General features: G+C 42.4%; 1 protein-coding gene and 1 long non-coding RNA gene across 2 annotated transcripts in view; both read left to right on the top strand.

The window, feature by feature from the left end:
• LOC110505153 (BTB/POZ domain-containing protein KCTD8) overlaps positions 1 to 23,753 on the top strand; it is a 62,792-nt gene that overhangs the window by 31,377 nt on the left and 7,662 nt on the right. The window lies entirely within an intron of this gene.
• On the top strand, positions 3,928 to 6,943 carry LOC149971992 (uncharacterized). Its single transcript, XR_016491714.1, has 4 exons — positions 3,928 to 4,169; positions 4,253 to 4,348; positions 4,453 to 4,858; positions 4,961 to 6,943. It is a non-coding gene; the product is annotated as an uncharacterized LOC149971992 (long non-coding RNA).

Consider the following 23,753-nt stretch of genomic DNA (forward strand, 5'->3'; position numbering starts at 1 on the left):
CTCTCGGCTGTGTGCCAGAGTGCAGAATAACTTGTGAATTTATGAACGCTCAACACCGGTTGAATATGGCCGGTATCAGTAAACATTGGCAAAAAAAGCATCATTAAATTGTTGCGAGGAGCACAGTTACAATCACCAACACTCTGGATGACATGAAAACAGCCTAACCAGCTCTGCTAGGGTGAGTGAAATGATCAAAGTTTGGGTGGGGGCTAAAGATTCTTATGGCATTGTACACGGTCAATGTGAAGTAGAGTGACTTGACACAACAACGGGCCAAGCAATGGAAACGACACGGGGTTGCAGTCTGCCGTGAAGCACTCATCCATGTAGAAGGGTAAGAGTCTAGCTACAGTTTCAGATACTATAAGTTTCTAATTTTGTCAGGAAATTGTTTTCATTGCAAATCAAAGCATAGTGTTAGCTAGCTAGCTGACATTAGATGGCTGGCTCGCTAGCTTACATTATGTTTATGATCTGTGTGTAGTAATGTTATCTCAGAATGCCATTTCGCATTGCAAGTTATAGCCTAATGTTAGCTAGCTAACTTGCTACCATTTAACCTATTTGGTTAACGTTAGCTAGCTATGACAATCGGTTTGTATTACTAGTACTCTATGGACTGGGGATTATTGTTCATGGTTTAGGTAGCTAGCTAGCTCCATGTATAAAGAAAAGACTAAGTTAAAGCTGACTGTTAGCTAGCTAGCTGATGTTAGATGGCTGGCTCGCTAACTAACATTACATTTATGGTCTGTATGTAGTAATGTTCTCAGAATGCCATTTTGCATGACCAGTTATAGCCTAATGATACTTATTTGGTTAACTTTAGCTAGCTATGACAATCGGTTTGTAATGCTAGTACTAGCTAATGCTAGTTGATTATGGTTAATTGTTTAGTTAGCATGTCTAAACCAAAGACTCCACTTCGCCAGATGATTACATGACCCATCAAGTTAGGCAGGTGTGTCTGACGGTGATTACGGCTGTCTATTGTATAATAATGGCAAATAATTGTACCTGGAATTTGTCTTTCAGCATCAATAGAACACGCCTGGCTAACACGTCTGACATGTATGATGGCGCCGGAGAGGATGGCTGACGTTTTATTGGCTCTTATTAACCAATCGTGCTATTTTCTTATTTTTTTTGCGTTGTTTGTCAATTATTTTGTATAAAATGTGGCTGCTACCATCTCTTATGACTGAAAAGTACTTCTGGACACCAGAACAGCGATTACTCACCTTGAATTGGACGAATCATTTTTCTTTAATGAGTCAGACGGGAAGGATATACTCCAAACACCCGGACAGGCCCTCATCCCCGTCATTCGCAGGAGAAAGAAAGAGATTTTGCGGAAGGAGATTGGGGTGCCTTGTGAGAATCAGGCGACAAGTGGCTAATCTGACATTGCCATGGTCCGTCTCTCCACACAACCGTGACAAAGGCGCAGCGTGATTAAAGGTTGTCCTTTGGCTTTCTGTGGGTGCGAACCCTGGCATCGTTGCGGTCCTCCTTTTTTCCTTCAGTCTGCCGCCAAGGAAGGGTTTCGCATCCTCTCATGTCCTCCCAAGTCCAAAACCTTCTGTGGGATCTTCTGTCACGGTTGAGTGGAAGAGACAGACCAAGGCGCAGCGTGATTAAAGTTCCACATATTTATTTACGTGAAACTTCCAAACAAAAAGATACAAACAACGAACCGTGACATCAAAGGTGCTACATGCACTAACTCAAAACAAGATCCCACAAAACACAGTGGGGAAATGGCTGCCTAAATATGATCCCCAATCAGAGACAACGATTAACAGCTGCCTCTGATTGGGAACCATAACAGGCCAACATAGAAATAAAACAACCTAGATTACCCACCCTAGTCACACCCCGACCTCACCAAAATAGAGAATAAAAAGGCTCTCTATGGTCAGGGCGTGACAGCCATCCGTACTGTTGGCCAACGTTCACTGGAAAATAAATATCATACCAATGTGACCAATAAAAATTGTTATATCTTATGTTTCACCGAATCGTGACTGAACGACGACATTAATAACATACAGCTGGCAGGTTATACACTCTCGGCCGGATAGAACAGCAGCCTCTGGTAAGACACGGAGGAGGCCTATGTATATTTGTAAACAGCTGGTCCACGATATCTAAGGAAATCTTGAGGTTGTGCTCGCCTGAGGTAGAGTATCTCATGATAAGCTGTAGACCACACCATCTAGAGAGTTTATCTGTATTTTTCGTAACTGTCTACATACCACCACAGACGATGCTGGCACTAAGATCGCACTCAATGAGCTGTATATCGCCATAAGCAAACAGGAAAACGCTCATCCAGAGCTGCCAGAAGCAAACAGGAAAATGCTAATCCCCGCTCCTAGTGGACAGGGACTTTAATGCAGCATGCGCTGACAAACTGGCAAGCGTCTTCACTGACATTTTCAACCTCTCCCTGTGCGAGTCTGTAATAACAACATGTTTCAAGCAGACCACAATAGTCCCTGTGCCCAAGAACACTAAGGTAACCTGCCTAAATGACTGCCGACACATAGCACTCACGTCTGTAGCCATGAAGGGCTTTGAAAGGCTGGTCATGACTCACATCAACACCATTATCCCAGAAAAACTAGACCCACTTCAAGTTGCATACTGCCTCAACAGATCCACAAATGATTCACTCTATTGCACTCCACAGTGCCCTTCCACACCTGGACAAAAGGAACACCTATGTGAGAATACTATTCATTGACTACAGCTCAGCAGTCAACACCATAGTGACCTCAAAGCTCATCACTAAGCTAAGGACCCTGGGACTAAACACGTCCCTCTCCAACTGGATCCTGGACTTCCTGACGGGCCGCCCCCCAGGTGGTAAGGGTAGGTAACAACACATCCGCCACGCTGATCCTCAACACGGGGGCCACTCAGGGGTGCGTGTTCAGTCCCCTCCTGTTCTCCCTGTTCACTCATGACTGCATGGCCAGGCATGACTTCAAGTTTCCGATGACACAAGAGTCGTAGGCCTGATCACCAACAACGATGAGACAGCATATAGGGAGGTCAGAGATCTGACTGTGTGGTGCAAGGACAACAACCTCTCCCTCAACGTGATCAAGACAAAGGAGTGAATTGTGGACTACAGGAAAAGGTGGACTGAGCACGCCCCCATTCTCATCGACGGGGCTGTAGTGGTGCAGGTTGAGAGCTTCAAGTTTCTTGGCGTCCACATCACCAACAAACGAACATGGTCCAAGCACACCAAGACAGTCATTAAGAGGGCATGACAAAACCTAATTCCCCTCAGGAAACTGAAAAGATTTTGCACGGGTCCTCAGATCCTCAAAAGTTTTTACAGCTGCACCATCGAGATTATCCTGACGGGTTGCATCACTGCCTGGTATGGCAAATGCTCGGCCTCCGACAGCAAGGCACTACAGATGGTAGACCGTACGGCCCAGTACATCACCGGTGCCAAGCTTCCTGCCATCCAGGACCTCTATACCAGAAAGGCCGCAAAAATTGTCAAAGACTCCAGCCACATGGCAACCGGTACCGGAGCGCCAATGCTAGGTCCAAGAGGCTTCTAAACAGACTCCTGAACATCTAATCAAATGGCTACCCAGACTATTTGCATTGCCTCCCCCTTCTACGCTGCTACTGCTCTCTGTTATTATCTTTGCATAGTCACTTTAATAACTCTAGCTACATGTACATATTACCTCAATACCAGTGCCCCCTGTAAAAAGCCTCGCTATTGTTATTTTACTGCTGCTCTTTAATTACTTGTTACTTTTATCTATTTTCTTTTTTTCATAATATCTGCATTGTTGGTTAAGGGCTTGTAAGTAAGCATTTCACTGTAAGGTTTACTGTTGTATTTGATGCATGTGACAAATAGAATTTGTTTTGACTCACCTCCACCAGTCATACAAGGAGAATGGTCTAATGCCTCCCATCAAAAAGAAAGCTGGCCCAAGCAAGCACAGCTTACACCTGAAGCATGAGGACTTGCAGCGAGTGGTGAACTTCATCAACAGCTACACAGAGGATAATGCAATAGTGTTACCAGGACGCCACACAGGACACAAACACTTTGGTGGAAAGCTGCTGCCATCCCATGTGACAAAAGCAGCAGTGTGGCGTCTCTACAAGGAATGGAACACTTGGTATGTAAAGCATGAACAACACGTTTTCATTATTTAACTGACCAACATGACTGGCACTACTTTTATTGATCTGTATTTTCCAGAGGTACGTGTAGTCGGGCTGTGTGTTATATCATTTTAACTTCCAGTTTCCAAGACGATGTTTCTGTATGCAGTGCTGCTGCTCTGCACATTTGTAGGTAAGTGAAACTTACCTGATAACGATGCATTAGAAAATTATATCACGTTTTACATTACATTTTCTTTTCATTAACTTATCTTAATGTTCTTTTGTTGTTTGCAGGTGCACTATCCTTCTGACCTTATGCAGCCAGGTCCCATCTACTTTTTTAACTCCTCGCAAGTGTGGCCTGTTTGGTGTCTGCTGTGAAGGAATACCACAACAAGTCAACTACTTGATTGATGTAGGCATGTCATCCAGCAAAGGCAGCAGCGCAGTCATCAACTACATGCACCATTTCTTCACCAACCACGGAGTTGTGGAAACACGTGTTCACCTGAATTGTGATAACTGCAGTGGCCAAAACAAGAACACGTTTGTGCTCTCGTATTATGCCTGGCGGACCATGCACATACTCCACCACAGTCTGGGAGGATGGTACGGTGCTGGTGGAAAGCTATGGCTGGCAACAACACCTGATTCCGTACTTCAGGCCGCTGCCACAGTTCAAGCAGTACCAGCACTTCAGGTGAATATCCTTTTCAGTGCATTGCATGAGGTTGTTGATCTGATCTAAACTTGAGAGATGAATTGGTGTTGTAATGTCTTGTTTTTTTATATATATTTCCAGTTTTACAGCTTCCATGCTTTGGAGCCTGGTGTTGTTGTCGCCAAGGAGCATTCGGACTCAGTCGGGACCAGGTTTCAGCTGCTGCGCAACGCTGACATCTTTCCTCCCATAGATGGTCCGCCTGTACAAGCACCACCTGGACTGGAAACAGCTAGGAAAACTTATCTTTTTGAGAAGATCAGGGAGATTTGCGACGAAGAGGCTATCGACATCGCATGCCCTGCACCAAAGTCAAGGGCAGGATAGAAACAGGCTCTCCGAATATAGATTTCCTTGTTCATGCGTGGGTCAGACGGACCAGTCATCAGCATTATCTGCTAACAGATTACTCTCTCCTAACACACACGCCATACGTTGCTGCTACACATTTTTTTTATCCTGCTGCTTAGCCACTTTACCCCTGACTGTATGCGTATAACTCTCATCTATCACTATCGTTATTGATATTGTTTATGTACATACTGTATATTTTATTTATATTGACATGATCTATTTTTGATATTGCTACTATCTATGCAAGTAACCATTTGGCTGTACCGTTTACACCTTCTGTAGAGACCCGTCCACTTGCAAGACAAAAACTGATATATAAAATGAATACTGACATGTGTGGTCGTAACAGGATTTTGTGACATACGACACAGACTCACAAAACAAAAATGCTTAGTTTGTAAGTTATGTCTGAGTGTTGGAGTGTGCCCCTGGCTATCCGTCAATAAAAATAAATAAAAACAAATTGGGTCTAGTTTAAGGAATTAAAATATTTGTACTTACTTTTGATACTATTTTTGGCAACTTTTACTTCACTACATTCTGAAAGAAAATAATGTACTTTTAACTGCATACATTTTCCCTGACACCCAAAAGTAATCGTTACATTTTGACAGGAAAATTGTCCCATTCACAAATTTATCAAGAGAACATCCCTGGTCATCCCTACTGCATTTGATCTCACTAAACACGTGCTTCGTTTGTAAATGTCTGAGCGTTGGAGTGTCCCTGGCTATCCGTCAATGAAAAACATTTGTAAAATGTTTTTGTTCATCTGGATTAGTATAAGGAATTTGAAATTATTTACACTTTTACTTTTGATACTTAAGTATTTTTTAAAAACATATACTTTTACTCAAGTAGTATTTTACTGGGTGACTTTTACTTCAGTCATTTTCTGTTGAGGTATCTTTACATCTGGACACTTTCTGTTCACCTGAAATGTTCCTTATTGTAGGCTACTACCACTTTTAGTCTTAATCTTTCCTACACTACTCACTGTTTAGCACATGGCCTCACATGTGAATCCTTAAAGAGATGGGCGGGGCTAAAGCTTAAGAGGGTGTGAACAATGCTGAATGGGTGTAGACAAAAGAGAGCTCTTCACCACATACCAAAATATTCCAAGGCCCTTTTCTCAAAAGTGAGTTTACAAGTTTATCAACTTTCAAAGCATAATTACTTTCCCATTGTTCCTCAACTGTAGTGTATGATAACCTTTTCTAGCTCCGAGTCATTTATCAAATGTAAAAAAAAACACCATTTAACATTTTGCTCCATAAGACCAAATCCATGTAAAGACTGATATTTTTTATAATCTGCTAAACCATTACAATTACAACTGGCTATACTTATTTCACCCCGTACCGTAACTAGATACTATTCTCAGACTAAATTGACCATAATTAGTGCTTGTAAATGTACTGTCGTAAGAGGTATTATGACGGTAAACATTTGAGATTTCAAATGTCTGATGTTTAGAATTCAAGAAACAGATTCTAGTAATATTTGTTGTATTCCCTTGTCTGTTTGCCTGTGAGCCAGTGCCACAGATGTTAGAAAATGTTGTCAAGCTATTATGTGTGTAGTAAATCTGAGTAGGTGGATGTGTATGATATTGGATGTGACTTAGTGAGTGGGTGTGATGTCTGGATAAGAAAGAGTAAGACTATAACATGTAATGTCTAAATAAATAATAACCCAGCCAATTTGCATGGTTGAGTGTCTATGTGTGTCACATGAAGCCTTAATATGCAGGATGATAATTGTAATCCACATTGTATCACCATGATATTCCATTTCAATTGAAATTTCACATGATTATGACATTTCTATAGAGACTGCTTTACTACAGTACAACTGTATCCCTTACAATAAGTTATTATCCCCCATCATCCCTGTTCTGATATCTTCCCATTGCTTGTTGTAAACATAGACAAACATGTAGACAAAGACATACAAAAGATAGACAAACAAAATACATTAAATGAGAGAAAAGTTATCAACAATAGAGAGAGAGGAGAGAGAGGGAGATAAGTGAAGAGAAAGAGAGAGTGAGAGATCAAGTGTGTGTGTGTGTGTATGTGTCCATATGTGTAAGCGAGCGTGTAATTGAGTGCGTGTGTACGCATATCAACTTCATAGTGTTCAGATATTTATTTTCAAGGACATTAAAGAACCCCCCCCCCACAAATTGTTAAAGGGACAGTTTACAAAATTGAATTGAGTTTTCCTAACCCTGTAAACTCTCTATGGACCAGCTACAGTGCCTTGCGAAAGTATTCGGCCCCCTTGAACTTTGCGACCTTTTGCCACATTTCAGGCTTCAAACATAAAGATATAAAACTGTATTTCTTGTGAAGAATCAACAACAAGTGGGACACAATCATGAAGTGGAACGACATTTATTGGATATTTCAAACTTTTTTAACAAATCAAAAACTGAAAAATTGGGCGTGCAAAATTATTCAGCCCCTTTACTTTCAGTGCAGCAAACTCTCTCCAGAAGTTCAGTGAGGTTCTCTGAATGATCCAATGTTGACCTAAATGACTAATGATGATAAATACAATCCACCTGTGTGTAATCAAGTCTCCGTATAAATGCACCTGCACTGTGATAGTCTCAGAGGTCCGTTAAAAGCGCAGAGAGCATCATGAAGAACAAGGAACACACCAGGCAGGTCCGAGATACTGTTGTGAAGAAGTTTAAAGCCGGATTTGGATACAAAAATATTTCCCAAGCTTTAAACATCCCAAGGAGCACTGTGCAAGCGATAATATTGAAATGGAAGGAGTATCAGACCACTGCAAATCTACCAAGACCTGGCAGTCCCTCTAAACTTTCAGCTCATACAAGGAGAAGACTGATCAGAGATGCAGCCAAGAGGCCCATGATCACTCTGGATGAACTGCAGAGATCTACAGCTGAGGTGGGAGACTCTGTCCATAGGACAACAATCAGTCATATATTGCACAAATCTTGCCTTTATGGAAGAGTGGCAAGAATAAAGCCATTTCTTAAAGATATCCATAAAAAGTGTTGTTTAAAGTTTGCCACAAGCCACCTGGGAGACACACCAAACATGTGGAAGAAGGTGCTCTGGTCAGATGAAACCAAAATTGAACTTTTTGGCAACAATGCAAAACGTTATGTTTGGCGTAAAAGCAACACAGCTGAACACACCATCCCCACTGTCAAACATGGTGGTGGCAGCATCATGGTTTGGGCCTGCTTTTCTTCAGCAGGGACAGGGAAGATGGTTAAAATTGATGGGAAGATGGATGGAGCCAAATACAGGACCATTCTGGAAGAAAACATGATGGAGTCTGCAAAAGACCTGAGACTGGGACAGAGATTTGTCTTCCAACAAGACAATGATCCAAAACATAAAGCAAAATCTACAATGGAATGGTTCAAAAATAAACATATCCAGGTGTTAGAATGGCCAAGTCAAAGTCCAGACCTGAATCCAATCAAGAATCTGTGGAAAGAACTGAAAACTGCTGTTCACAAATGCTCTCCATCCAACCTCACTGAGCTCGAGCTGTTTTGCAAGGAGGAATGGGAAAAAATGTCAGTCTCTCGATGTGCAAAACTGATAGAGACATACCCCAAGCGACTTACAGCTGTAATCGCAGCAAAAGGTGGCGCTACAAAGTATTAACTTAAGGGGGCTGAATAATTTTGCACGCCCAATTTTTCAGTTTTTGATTTGTTAAAAAAGTTTGAAATATCCAATAAATGTCGTTCCACTTCATGATTGTGTCCCACTTGTTGTTGATTCTTCACAAAAAAAATACAGTTTTATATCTTTATGTTTGAAGCCTGAAATGTGGCAAAAGGTCGCAAAGTTCAAGGGGGCCGAATACTTTCGCAAGGCACTGTATGACAGCAGCCCATGCTTTGGTTTTGTTTATCTGGCCACTGTTTCAAATTCAAACTTTCTTGCATTTGTTTTGTCATTTTTGAGGTGGAACGACCCATATGGCTCTGAGGGCAGTCTGGTCCATTTGTTGAGGCTGGTCTGAAAGGTGTTTTAAAGTGTCAAGTGATTCTTAACCAAGGAATCATGCCTTAATGATATCCTGTTATTCATTGAGATGTATTACTCTTTCACGTAAACATTTCCAATATGAGAAAGTACTGGATGTACTTCTCCAACCCCACTTTGCAATGTTATGTTCTTCAATGCAAGCTTCTTTAACATCAGACATGTACAGGGCAGTGTCCCTCGGGGCAGTTGCCTTGGGCCGTTAGGCTTCTCTATTTTTACAAATGATGACAGGAACAAAATCCATTTCTGTCCTACTAATGCTGTGTTTGTATGGTCTTCACTCTAGCTTCCTACAGTTAGACTGGGTGTATGGTCAAGGAAAATGGTTTTTGCTAGCGATAGCTTGAGCTGACAATGACTTGGTGATAAACACCTAAAGATGACCCGAGATGAGATAGAGATAGCCTGGAAGAGTTTAGAACAATCCCTTATTGTTCTAATCATCCTGGCATCTGGGAAACTAAGCTAGAATGACTGTGTGTGTGGATGATTCCACACTATACATCAGCACCCAAAGCCAGTGAGCTCACTGAAATTCTAAATCAAGAGTTGCAGTCAGTATCAGAATGGGTGATTAATAATACATTGGTCTTAAAGGGATACTTCAGGATTTTGGCAATGAGGCCCTTTATCTATATACTTCCCTAGAGTCAGATGAACTTGAGGATGCCATTTTTTATATCTCTGCGTTCAGTTTGAAGGAAGTCACTAACTAGCAGTAGCTCAATGACTGTGCTAATGCTAGTTAGCATTGGCTCACGAATTTACCTCCAACTTTCTTTATACTGGACAAAGACATAAAAATGGTTTTCACAAGTTCATATAACTCTGGGGAAGTAAATTGCCAAAATCCTGAAGTATCCCTTTAAATATAGCTAAAACTAAAATACTTATATTGGGTTCAAAACATTCGGTAAGACCTAAACCTCAACTGGAGTTCATAAAGGGTGTGACCATTGAGCAGGTTGAGGAAGCTAAACTCCTAGGTATAACATTAGATGGTAAATTATCATGGTCAAATCATTTACAGACAAAGTTGTTGTGAAGATGGGAAGTGGTCTGTCTGTTTTTGACACAAATCAACTGTACTAGTTGTTCAGGCTCTGGTCTTTTTCCATCTTGATTACTGTCTGGTAATATGGTCACGTTTTGCAAAGAAAGACCTAGCGAAGCTGCAGCTGGCTCAAAACAGAGCAGCATGCCTTGCCCTTAACTGTCGATACAGAACTAAGGTAAAGAACATGCATGCCAGTCTTTCCCAGTTAAGGGGTTGATGAGAGATTATCCACTTCTCTTCTGGTTTTTATGAGAAACTAGATTGTCTGCATAATCAAATAACATTCAGCTCAGATACCCACCACGGGTATATTCACAGTCCCCAAGTCCAAAATTAATTCACGGCAAAGCAGAGTTTTTTTATACTGAGCCATGATCGCATGGAACTCCCTTCAATCTCCAATTACTGAAGCAAAATGACCTTAAATTCAACTCATGTAATGGCGTGAGCTGGGAGGGGACACACGCATGCATATACACACTAACACATTATGCTTTAGTTGTATTGTTTATATTTTTTTTGTTGTATTGTTTGTATATTGTTGTATTTGACATTTATGTGACTTTCCTTGTCTATCAGTGTTTGGTTAATTGTCATGTTTTTTTGTGGACCCCAGGAAAAGTAGCTGCTGCTTCTGTAAAAGCTAATGGGGATCCAAATAACAAATATTTTACAAATAAAAGATTTCCCTGAGAACATTGTTTCTTTCCATCATCAAAAACAGGCAAAATATAGGTAACCTAAACTGTTGTTCTGTGGTTGGAGAGAGAGAGGCAGAGAGCGAGGGAAAGAGAGAGACTACACACTACTATGATGACATAGTGCACATAAATAACTTTTGCGATTAAATTCCCATGCACCGAATAAAGAACACAAGTTAAATGAGTTTCCACTGCATTTTCAACTCCACTGATGGTTGTGTAAAAAAAAAAATGTTGCGTTACAGTATATTCCAAATGTGTCCACTCTGGTCTTGGCACAGGCTCTCTAGCCAACAGCTCACAGATACAGTGCGGGTAGGATAGCCTTGATGATTAGATTATGGACAAAATATTATTTTTATTTGTCAAAAGGCAGCCAAACATTGATCATAATGTCTCCAGAATAAGACCCGCGATATTTACTGGAAAGGAGTATCAATTACCTTGTGAAGTTCATCATCACATATTTAATCTGTAGCCTAATAAACTGCCTTCTTTCCCAACAAGTCATAGTGAGAAGACCACACAACATGTCATTGTTTGACTCCAAAATGACTTCGATATGCTGGTTATTATATTCATATTTTTTGCTTAAGAACATTTCCATCGCCATTTCTCACAATTAATTTCACAGACGGACAAATATCCCACCTAGTCTAGCATGTTTAGTCAACATTTGGAAAATGTGCTGTTTCATCAGGCCTGTCGTGATTTTTTTCTTATCCGACATGTACAGTTGAAGTCGGAAGTTTACATACACCTTCAAAATTCCAGACATCTATTCCTAGTAAAAATGCCCTTTCTTAGGTGAGTTAGCATCACCACTTTATTTTAAGAATGTGAAATGTCAGAATAATAGTAGAGAGAATGATTTATTTCAGCTTTTATTTCTTTCATCACATTCCCAGTGGGACAGAAGTTTACATACACTCAATTAGTAATTGGTTGCATTGCCTTTAAATTGTTTAACTTGGGTCAAACGTTTCGGGTAGCCTTCCACAAGCTTCCCACAATAAGTTGGGTGAATTTTGGCCCATTCATCCTGACAGAGCTGGTGTAAATGAGTCAGGTTTGTCGGCCTCCTTGCTCGCACATGCTTTTTCAGTTCTGCCCACAGATTTTCTGTAGGATTGAGGTCAGGGCTTTGTGATGGCCACTCCAATACCTTGACTTTGTTGTCCTTAAGCCATTTTGCAAGTATGCTTGGCGTCATTGTCCATTTGGAAGACCGATTTGCGACCAAGCTTTAACTTCTCTGATGTCTAGAGATGTTGCTTCAATATATCCACAATTTTCATCATCATGATGCCATCTATTTTATGAAGTGTACCAGTCCCTCGTGCAGCAAAGCACCCCCCACAACATGATGCTGCCACACCCGTTCTTCACGGTTGGTATGGTGTTCTTCGGCTTACAAGCCTCCCCTTTTTTCCACCAAACATAACGATGGTCATTATGGCCAAACAGTTCTATTTTTGTTTCATCAGACCAGAGGACATTTCTCCAAAAAGTACAATCTTTGTCCCCATGTGCAAACCGTAGTCTGGCTTTTTTATGGAGGTTTTTGAGCAGTCGCTTCTTCCTTGTTGAGCGGCCTTTCAGGTTATGTCGATATAGGACTCGTTTTACTGTGGATATAGATACTTTTGTGCCTGTTTCCTCCAGCATCTTCACAAGATCCTTTGCTGTTGTTCTGGGATTAATTTGCACTTTTCGCACCAAAGTACGTTCACCTCTAGGAGACAGAACACATCTCCTTCCTGAGCGGTATGACTGCTGCGTGGTCCCATGGTGTTTATACTTCCATACTATTGTTTGTACAGATGAACGTGGTAACTTCAGGGATCTGGAAATTGCTCCCAAGGATGAACCAGACTTTTGGAGGTCTGCAAATGTTTTTCTGAGGTCTTGGCTGATTTCTTTTGATTTTCCCATGATGTCAAGCAAAGCTTAACTGAGTTTGAGAGTAGGCCTTGAAATACATCCACAGGTACACCTCCAATTGACTCAAATTATGTCAATTAGCCTATCAGAAGCTTCTAAAGCCATGACATAATTTTCTGGAATTGTCCAAGCTGTTTTAAGGCACAAGTCAACTTAGTGTATGTAAACGTCTGACCCACTGGATTTGTGATACAGTGAATGATAAGTGAAATAATCTGTCTGTAAACAATTGTTGGAAAAATTATTTGTGTCATGCACAAAGTAGATGTCCTAACCGACTTGCCAAAACTATAGTTTGTTAACAAGACATTTGTGGAGTGGTTGAAACACTTAGATTGGATTCATTAAAACTGGTTTATGTAAACTTCCGAATTCAGCTGCACTTTACTCGCATACAAAGTTTGGATGGAAACCTGATTATAGTCCCAATGTCACCGGAGAAGGGCGGTGGCATCAGTGGTCCTAATTCAGCACTAACCGACCCCACCTGAGTAGCCTTTCCCTACTGTCCCTAGGGCTCAGTGATGATCTTGCTGAGAAAGACTCTCCCAGAGAATCGATCTGAAACATGAAGACTCAGCAGGGAATTATATGGGAGAGTGGTTATAGGGAACTAGATCCTTTATAGGGATGGTTGAGATTTGACTCAGTTCAATAGTAGATCACCAGCTTGTCCTTGGATGTGAAAAATGTAAGTTCAAATATGTGACTCGGTAATGCTTTACATTAAGTTGCCACTATTACTATGTAACTACACAATAACTGTAGTAACAACATAGTAGTTGCATGTGTTAGTATGTAACTACTTGGTAATAAGGTTTAAGCCCTATAAGTTATTACACAATTGGAACAAGGAATGTGTAATTACACATCCACTTGCTGAAGGTTATTCCACATGTGTAATTACTGATGTTATGACACATTTTCTTTTTCCACTATATAACTGTTTTGTAATCGCACATTTTAGACACATGTAAATTACCATGTTAATAACTCAAACCAAAATCTGACATGTAACGACAATGTAACTACAAGGTGCCACTATCATCAAATCCACATGTAATACCAGTGTTGATAAATAGGCTAGGACCTGGTAACAACAATTTTAACGAAACACACCCTGTCATTAACTTTCACCGGCAATGATGAGACGGCCTAGAGGGAGGAGGTCAGAGATCTGGCAGTGTGGTGCCAGAACAACAACCTCTCCCTGAACGGGAGCAAGACAAAGGAGATGATCGTGGGCTACATGAAAATGAGGGCCGAAAAGGCCCACATTAACATCGACGGGCTGTAATTTATTTATTTATTTATTTTACCTTTATTTAACCAGGTAGGCAAGTTGAGAACAAGTTCTCATTTACAATTGCGACCTGGCCAAGATAAAGCAAAGCAGTTCGACAGATACAACAACACAGAGTTACACATGGAGTAAAACAAACATACAGTCAATAATAAAGTATAAACAAGTCTATATACAATGTGAGCAAATGAGGTGAGAAGGGAGGTAAAGGCAAAAAAAGGCCTAGGTGGCAAGGTAAATACAATATAGCAAGTAAAACACTGGAATGGTAGTTTTACAATGGAAGAATGTGCAAAGTAGAAATAAAAATAATGGGGTGCAAAGGAGCAAAATAAATAAATAAATTAAATACAGTTGGGAAAGAGGTAGTTGATAGGGCTAAATTATATGTGGGCTATGTACAGGTGCAGTAATCTGTGAGCTGCTCTGACAGTTGGTGCTTAAAGCTAGTGAGGGAGATAAGTGTTTCCAGTTTCAGAGATTTTTGTAGTTCGTTCCAGTCATTGGCAGCAGAGAACTGGAAAGAGAGACGGCCAAAGAAAGAATTGGTTTTGGGGGTGACTAGAGAGATATATCTGCTGGAGCGTGTGCTACAGGTGGGAGATGCTATGGTGACCAGCGAGCTGAGATAAGGGGGGACTTTACCTAGCAGGGTCTTGTAGATGACATGGAGCCAGTGGGTTTGGCGACGAGTATGAAGCGAGGGCCAACCAACGAGAGCGTACAGGTCGCAATGGTGGGTAGTATATGGGGCTTTGGTGACAAAACGGATTGCACTGTGATAGACTGCATCCAGTTGGTTGAGTAGGGTATTGGAGGCTATTTTGTAAATTACATCGCCAAAGTCGAGGATTGGTAGGATGGTCAGTTTTACAAGGGTATGTTTGGCAGCATGAGTGAAGGATGCTTTGTTGCGAAATAGGAAGCCAATTCTAGATTTAACTTTGGATTGGAGATGTTTGATATGGGTCTGGAAGGAGAGTTTACAGTCTAACCAGACACCTAAGTATTTGTAGTTGTCCACGTATTCTAAGTCAGAGCCGTCCAGAGTAGTGATGTTGGACAGGCGGGTAGGTGCAGGTAGTGATCGGTTGAAGAGCATGCATTTAGTTTTACTTGTATTTAAGAGCAGTTGGAGGCCACGGAAGGAGAGTTGTATGGCATTGAAGCTTGCCTGGAGGGTTGTTAACACAGTGTCCAAAGAAGGGCCGGAAGTATACAGAATGGTGTCGTCTGCGTAGAGGTGGATCAGAGACTCACCAGCAGCAAGAGCGACCTCATTGATGTATACAGAGAAGAGAGTCGGTCCAAGAATTGAACCCTGTGGCACCCCCATAGAGACTGCCAGAGGTCCGGACAACAGACCCTCAGATTTGACACACTGAACTCTATCAGAGAAGTAGTTGGTGAACCAGGCGAGGCAATCATTTGAGAAACCAAGGCTGTTGAGTCTGCCGATGAGGATGTGGTGATTGACAGAGTCGAAAGCCTTGGCCAGATCAATGAATACGGCTGCACAGTAATGTTTCTTATCGATGGCGGTTAAGATATCGTTTAGGACCTTGAGCGTGGCTGAGGTGCACCCATGACCAGCTCTGAAACCAGATTGCATAGCAGAGAAGGTATGGTGAGATTCAAAATGGTCGGTAATCTGTTTGTTGACTTGGCTTTCGAAGACCTTAGAAAGGCATGGTAGGATAGATATAGGTCTGTAGCAGTTTGGGTCAAGAGTGTCCCCCCCTTTGAAGAGGGGGATGACCGCAGCTGCTTTCCAATCTTTGGGAATCTCAGACGACACGAAAGAGAGGTTGAACAGGCTAGTAATAGGGGTGGCAACAATTTCGGCAGATAATTTTAGAAAGAAAGGGTCCAGATTGTCTAGCCCGGCTGATTTGTAGGGGTCCAGATTTTGCAGCTCTTTCAGAACATCAGCTGAATGGATTTGGGAGAAGGAGAAATGGGGAAGGCTTGGGCGAGTTGCTGTTGGGGGTGCAGTGCTGTTGACAGGGGTAGGAGTAGCCAGGTGGAAAGCATGGCCAGCAGTAGAAAAATGCTTATTGAAATTTTCAATTATGGTGGATTTATCAGTGGTGACAGTGTTTCCTATCTTCAGTGCAGTGGGCAGCTGGGAGGAGGTGTTCTTATTCTCCATGGACTTTACAGTGTCCCAGAACTTTTTTGAGTTAGTGTTGCAAGAAGCAAATTTCTGCTTGAAAAAGCTAGCCTTGGCTTTTCTAACTGCCTGTGTATAATGGTTTCTAGCTTCCCTGAACAGCTGCATATCACGGGGGCTGTTCGATGCTAATGCAGAACGCCATAGGACGTTTTTGTGTTGATTAAGGGCAGTCAGGTCTGGGGAGAACCAAGGGCTATATCTGTTCCTGGTTCTAAATTTCTTGAATGGGGCATGTTTATTTAAGATGGTTAGGAAGGCATTTTTAAAAAATATCCAGGCATCCTCTACTGACGGGATGAGGTCAATATCCTTCCAGGATACCCCGGCCAGGTCGATTAGAAAGGCCTGCTCGCTGAAGTGTTTCAGGGAGCGTTTTACAGTGATGAGAGGAGGTCGTTTGACCGCTGACCCATTACGGATGCAGGCAATGAGGCAGTGATCGCTGAGATCTTGGTTGAAGACAGCAGAGGTGTATTTAGAGGGGAAGTTGGTTAGGATGATATCTATGAGGGTGCCCGTGTTTAAGGCTTTGGGGAGGTACCTGGTAGGTTCATTGATAATTTGTGTGAGATTGAGGGCATCAAGTTTAGATTGTAGGATGGCTGGGGTGTTAAGCATGTTCCAGTTTAGGTCGCCTAGCAGCACGAGCTCTGAAGATAGATGGGGGGCAATCAGTTCACATATGGTGTCCAGAGCACAGCTGGGGGCAGAGGGTGGTCTATAGCAGGCGGCAACGGTGAGAGACTTGTTTTTAGAAAGGTGGATTTTTAAAAGTAGAAGTTCAAATTGTTTGGGTACAGACCTGGATAGTAGGACAGAACTCTGCAGGCTATCTTTGCAGTAGATTGCAACACCGCCCCCTTTGGCAGTTCTATCTTGTCTGAAAATGTTGTAGTTTGGAATTAAAATGTCTGAATTTTTGGTGGTCTTCCTAAGCCAGGATTCAGACACAGCTAGAACATCCGGGTTGGCAGAGTGTGCTAAAGCAGTGAATAGAACAAACTTAGGGAGGAGGCTTCTAATGTTAACGTGCATGAAACCAAGGCTATTACGGTTACAGAAGTCGTCAAAAGAGAGCGCCTGGGGAATAGGAGTGGAGCTAGGCACTGCAGGGCCTGGATTCACCTCTACATCGCCAGAGGAACATAGGAGGAGTAGAATCAGGGTGCGACTAAAAGCAATAAGAATTGGTCGTCTAGAACGTCTGGAACACAGAGTAAAAGGAGGTTTCTGGGGGCGATAAAATAGCATCAAGGTATAATGTACAGACAAAGGTAAGGTAGGATGTGAATACAGTGGAGGTAAACCTAGGTATTGAGTGATGAAGAGAGAGATATTGTCTCTAGAAACATCATTGAAACCAGGAGATGTCATTGCATGTGTGGGTGGTGGAACTAATAGGTTGGATAAGGTATAGTGAGCAGGACTAGAGGCTCTACAGTGAAATAAGCCAATAAACACTAACCAGAACAGCAATGGACAAGACATATTGACATTAAGGAGAGGCATGCTTAGTCGAGTGATCAAAAGGGTCCAGTGAGTGGAGAGGTTGGTTTAGGGTCACGGCGATTTAGACAGCTAGCCAAGCCAACCGGTAGCAAGCTAGCATAGGATGGAGTCTGTTGTTAGCCACCTCTTGCGTTCGGTCAGTAGATTAGTGGGGTTCCGTGTGGTAGAGGGGATTAATCCAAATCACACAACAACAACAAAAATAAGAACAATAGATATAGTTATAGAGGCCCGAGAAGAAAACATAATAATTCAAATAAATAAATTGTCCGATTGTCTATTCAGATAGCAGCCGGAAAGACAGCTAACGGTTAGCGGGCCGCAGATGGGCGTTCCGGTAACGTCGCGACAGAGGAGCCAGCCGGATCTCCTTCAGGTAGATAACGTCGGCAGTCCGGTTGTGAAGGCCCGGTGGGGCTCCGCGTAGGCAGTGAAACGGGTCCGGATAGGTGACTGCAGCCCAGGAGTGAATGATGGAACTCAGGCGTGATTGACGGAGCTGGCTAGCACCGGAACAATCGATGTTTGCTCCGGAATCGACGAAAGCCGACTGTCACACGGATAGCAGCTAGCTAGCTGTGAGATCCGGGTATGAATGTCCAGAGAGCAGTTGAAATCCAGGGACATGGAGAGAAAAATTGGTCCGGTATGTTCCGTTCCGAGCCGCGCTGCGCCGTACAAAACTGGCGATAGATTTTCGATAGATTTTCGAGCTAAAGGACAGCCGATGACCACAAACCGTGGTTAGCTTCTGATTAGCTTCTGGGCTAGCTCCTGGCTAGCTTCTGGCTAGTTTCTGGCCAGCCTCCTGGAGTTTCTGGCTAGCTTCCTGAAGGATTGCAGATCTGAGGTAAATAATACTTTTTTATAAATATAAATTGGTGAGGCTGGTTGCAGGAGAGTGTTTAGAAGATGAGTTGATGGAAAATAAAAATAAAATGTATGTGAAAAAAGTTGTAAATATATATATATACAGGACACGACAGGACGAGGACAAAAGACGTCTGAACTGCTATGCGATCTTGGTTTCAAATGGAGCGTAATGAGAGTAATGGAGCGGCTCGAGTTTCAAGTTCCTTGGTGTCCACATCACCAACAAACTATTATGGTCCAAACACACCAAGACAGTTGTGAAGAGGGCACAACAACACCCTTTCCCCCTCAGGAGACTAAAAAGATTTAGCATGGATCCCCAGATCCTCAAAACGATCTAGAGGTGCATCATCAAGAACATCCTGACAGTTGTCTGGTATGGCAACTGCTTGGCACCCGACTGACTGTAAGGCGTGTGATAGTAAAAAATACATTTCTGTCCTACTAATGCTGTGTTTTTATGGTCTCCACTCCTACAGTTAGAGTGGGCGTAAGGTCAAGGAAAATGTGTTTTGCCAGAGATAGCTTGAGCTGACAATGTCTTGGTGAGAAAACCTAAAGCCGGCATTCCATAGACAAAATGTGGTGTGTGTGACCCAAGATAGAGATTTCGAACAGTTTCGAACAATTCTTTATTGTTCTAATCATCCTGGCATCTGGGAAACTAAGCCGGGGTCAGGTTGAAACGGCACCGGGTTTGGATGACCACAGGATGACGTATGATGCCCCAATCTGCATAGGAGGGGTTGAACCAGCAATGACTAAGCATCTTTAATGTCAGCTATATAAAAACTCTGCATTGTCTGTAAGGGTTAGGCTGCTCGGCCCAACAGTCTTATTGCAATAATTAATCAAAATGAAATGAAGATGATTGTTTGAAGAAATGGCAAAGTCTCTCAGTATGAATTTCCACGACAGGTGCTACAGAGGGTAGTGTGTACGGCCCAGTACATCACTGGGGCCAAGCTTCCTGCCATTCAGGACCTATATACTAGGCGGTGTAAGAGGAAGGCCAAAAAGTTCACCAAGGACAACAACCACCCGAGCCACTGCCTGTTCACCCCACTATCATCCAGAAGGCGAGGTCAGTACAGGTGCATCAAAGCTGGGACCCAGAGACTGAAAAACAGCTTCTATCTCAAGGCCATCAGACTGTTAAACAGCCATCACTAACATTGAGTTAGTGCCCAGCCCACTCATTATCTCAGTCAATCATGGCTAGGGGGAAGGTTGCCAACTTTTTCTGTGGCTTAAGCAAAATGGCTTGTAATTTAACAATTTTATTCAAATTTACAGATGGCATACAAGTTTGTTGTTAAGGCACATGAAAGGTGTTTGAGAAGGCATTTCGCCCCAAAAACGCATTTTGATTAAAACATTTTTTTTTTTACATTCGAACGACTCCCCTGTGAAGTCGTGACTTGCGGCATATGCCTAGCTTCACAAAATCGGGTCACATATATAGTGTATATTTTACTCTGTTTGAGTGGACTGCCACATCCCTAAAATTGCCGTGTGACATTTGGTCACTGCTCCTCCAAAATGTTATTGTGGGGAAAACAAAGTGACCGCTGCTTTCTCTTGGCCAGAGTTCAGATTATGACACTTGTAAAGCTGCTATCCTTCGGGCTTACGAGTTGGTCCCAGAGGCGTACGGACAACAGTTCCGTAAATTACAAAAGATAGAATCCAAAAGCCGTGCTAAGATTGCAAGGGAACAAGCGTGTCTTTCTGATCGGTGGTGTGGTTCTCAAAAGGTCAACGACGTTGAGGATTTAAAAGACACTCGTAATTCTCGAGAAGTTAAAAAATTGCCTTCACGAAAGGGTTTCTATTTACATTTATGAGCACAAGGATCTCACTCTTGAAAAAGCAGCAGCTCTGGCAGATGAGTGTGTGTTGGCACATAAAACTACCTTCACAAACAATGCACACAGTAGTTATCCCTACGCATAAAAGCAATTCAGAGAAGTCACCTCCAAAAGGTTTCGGTCCTTTTCTACAGTGCCCAAAGAAAGATCGACAGAACAGTTTTTTTGTATATACCATTTTGTTATTATTACCTTGAGAAAGGACACATTGTCTCTGTGTCCTAAGTTGAAACAGAAAAATGAGCGAAAAAAATCATTTTCTTGGGAGCCTACACAAGATTTTGGATCAGATGTGTATTACCCCTTTGTTTCAGACAGGTTTGTGACTACGCAGAGTGGCGATGCTCTTGAAGATACTGCGAGACACTGGGGCAGCCTTTCATTTTGGAGGGTGTTTTGCTTTGTCTGAGACACTTCAGCAACTGGTTACAGTGTGTTAGTACAAGGCGTGGAGATGGGTTGCATGGAAGTTCCTTTTTATAATGTGGAACTCAAGTCTGATCTTGTTTCTGGTCCTGTTGTCGTTGGAGTGAATCCTAGCCTACCAATGAAGGGGCCCATTTATTTTGGAAAATGATTTGGCTGGAGGGAAGGTCGTGCCAAATCCTGTAGTTTGTAAGGAACCCTGAGTAGAGGAACTTGATGGGTTATCAGAAAAGTACCCTAGAGTGTTCCCAATGTGTGCCGTTACATGTGCTATGTCCAAGAAAGTTGCCGGGAGAATGTCTAGTGTTGAGGAACATGTCAGCGATCCCACAATGGTCGATCTGTCTGAGACGTTTATGGGTGATCCTGATGTCAGTAAATCTCCTGAATTGACTTTTCCTTTGAAAACCCCAAAGGTGAGTGAGTTTGTAGGACCACTGAAGGAAGTGAGTTCCTACAGTTGACACTTCGATGTCTAGGAAGCAGCTAATTTCTGAACAGAGTAAAGATGTTTTCATCTCCCCTTTCTGCTGAGATACGCCCGGAGGAAGAGTTTGATGAAGTTTGTGGGGTATACTTAGACAGAGATGGTGTTCTAATGAGGAAATTGCATTCTCGTGCCACTTCTAGGCAAGGCAATTGGGCCAGTGTATCTCAAATTGATGATCCAGTTACGCTTCGACGAGTTACTGAGGATGGCTCACAATTTATTTTAACGGCACATATATTTATTTGGTGTCTTAAGGGGGAAGATGTTACAGGCTTAGATTTTTCCACTTATATTTTGAGGTTGGACGTTAGGTATCACCTCGTTTGTCAATTGGCGTCATCTCGTTAGTTGAAAGGTGTTTCACCTGTGCTGGCCCAGGTGATATTTAAGAGTGGCTGGCCCAGTGCTGCAGTTGTTTTGAGAGATGTGGAGGGTTAACACCTTTAGTTTGCACTCCCTATTTGAGTTCTAGACAAACAATCCTTTATCTGATCATCTCTCTTTTTTTGTTGTTATTCTTCACTTTTTGTATTTCTTTCTGTTTTTTATGTTTGGTGTGGGTTTTTCTTTTGTTTGACTCTTCTTGGGCAAATTTATTGGGTGCTCATGGTAGGGGTGTTTTAGGTCCCAGTTGTTGTTGCTAGTCAACTTTCAATGGACACCCCTATGAGTGGGATCAGTTTATGGAACCATTCAACTAATCTTCAAACCATCGTATTCTACTACTCTCATCGCCCCACTGAGAGCTATCGATACAGCTGGCTAGCCTATTTTCAAAGAATCATCTTCCAGAGCGAGTGGAAGCGGAGTGTCTTCTGTAGTTCTTTTCAGGACTACACAACGGATTGCCGGTTGCCAGGCGAAGGCAGTTGAGAGCAACAGTAGAAGAGATGGGTGGGGACCCCTTTTGGACAATCAGAGTACTACAAGTGTGCCGCGGAAAGGGCCAACCAAACCCCTTTCCAAGAAGGCTTGGTTCCGACAGAGATACCCATGGCATTTACAAATACAGTGCCTTGCAAAAGTCTTCATCCCCTTTGGCATTTTTACTATTTTGTTGCATTACAACCTGTAACTTAAATGGATTTTTATTTGAATTTTATGCAATGGACATACACAAAATAGTCAAAATTGGTGAAGTGAAATGCTTCATAAAATTGTTAAATAATTTAAAACGGAAAAGTGGTGCGTGCATATGCATTCACCTCCTTTGCTATGAAGCCCCTAAATAAGATCTGGTGTAACCAATTACCTTCAGAAGTCACATAATTAGTTAAATAAAGTCCACCTGTGTGCAATCAAAGTTTCACATGATCTGTCATTATCTCGGTATATGTACACCTGTTCTGAAAGGCCCAAGTGTCTGCAACCCCACTAAGCGAGGGGCACCACCAAGCAAGCGGCACTATGAAGACCAGGGAGCTCTCCAAACTGGCCAGGGGCTAAGTTGTGGAGAAGTACAGGTCAGGGTTGGGTTATAAAAAATATCTGAAACTTGGAATATCCCAAGGAGCACCATTAAATCCATTATTATAAAATGGAAAGAATGAGGCACAACAACAAAGCTGCCAAGAGAGGGCCGCCCACCCAATCTCACGAACCAGGCAAGGAGGGCATTAATCAGAGAGGAAAAAAGAGACCAAAGATAACCCCGAAGGAGCTGCAAAGCTACACAGCGGAAATTGGAGTGTCTGTCCATAGGACCACTTTAAGCCGTACCCTCCACAGAGCTGGAATTTATGGAAAAGTGGCCAGAAAAATGCCATTCCTTAAAGAAAATAATCAAACACGTTTGGTGTTCGCCAAAAGGCATGTGGGAGACTCCCCAAACATATGGAAGAAGGTACTCTGGTCAGATGAGACTAAAATGTGCTTTTTGGCCATCAAGACAACGCTATGTCTGGCACAAACCCAACGCCTCTCATTACCCTGAGAACACCATCCCCACAGTGAAGCATGGTGGTGGTAGCATCATGCTGTGGGGATGTTTTTCTTCGGTAGGGACTGGGAAACTGGTCAGAGTTGAAGGAATGACGGATGGCATTAAATACAGGGAAATTCTTGAGGGAATCCTATTTCAGTCTTCGAGATTTGAGACTGGGACGGATGTTCACCTTC

The sequence above is a fragment of the Oncorhynchus mykiss genome, chromosome 25, assembly GCF_057628025.1.
Source record: "Oncorhynchus mykiss isolate SJ-2025 chromosome 25, ASM5762802v1, whole genome shotgun sequence".
Taxonomy (NCBI): Eukaryota; Metazoa; Chordata; class Actinopteri; order Salmoniformes; family Salmonidae; genus Oncorhynchus; species Oncorhynchus mykiss.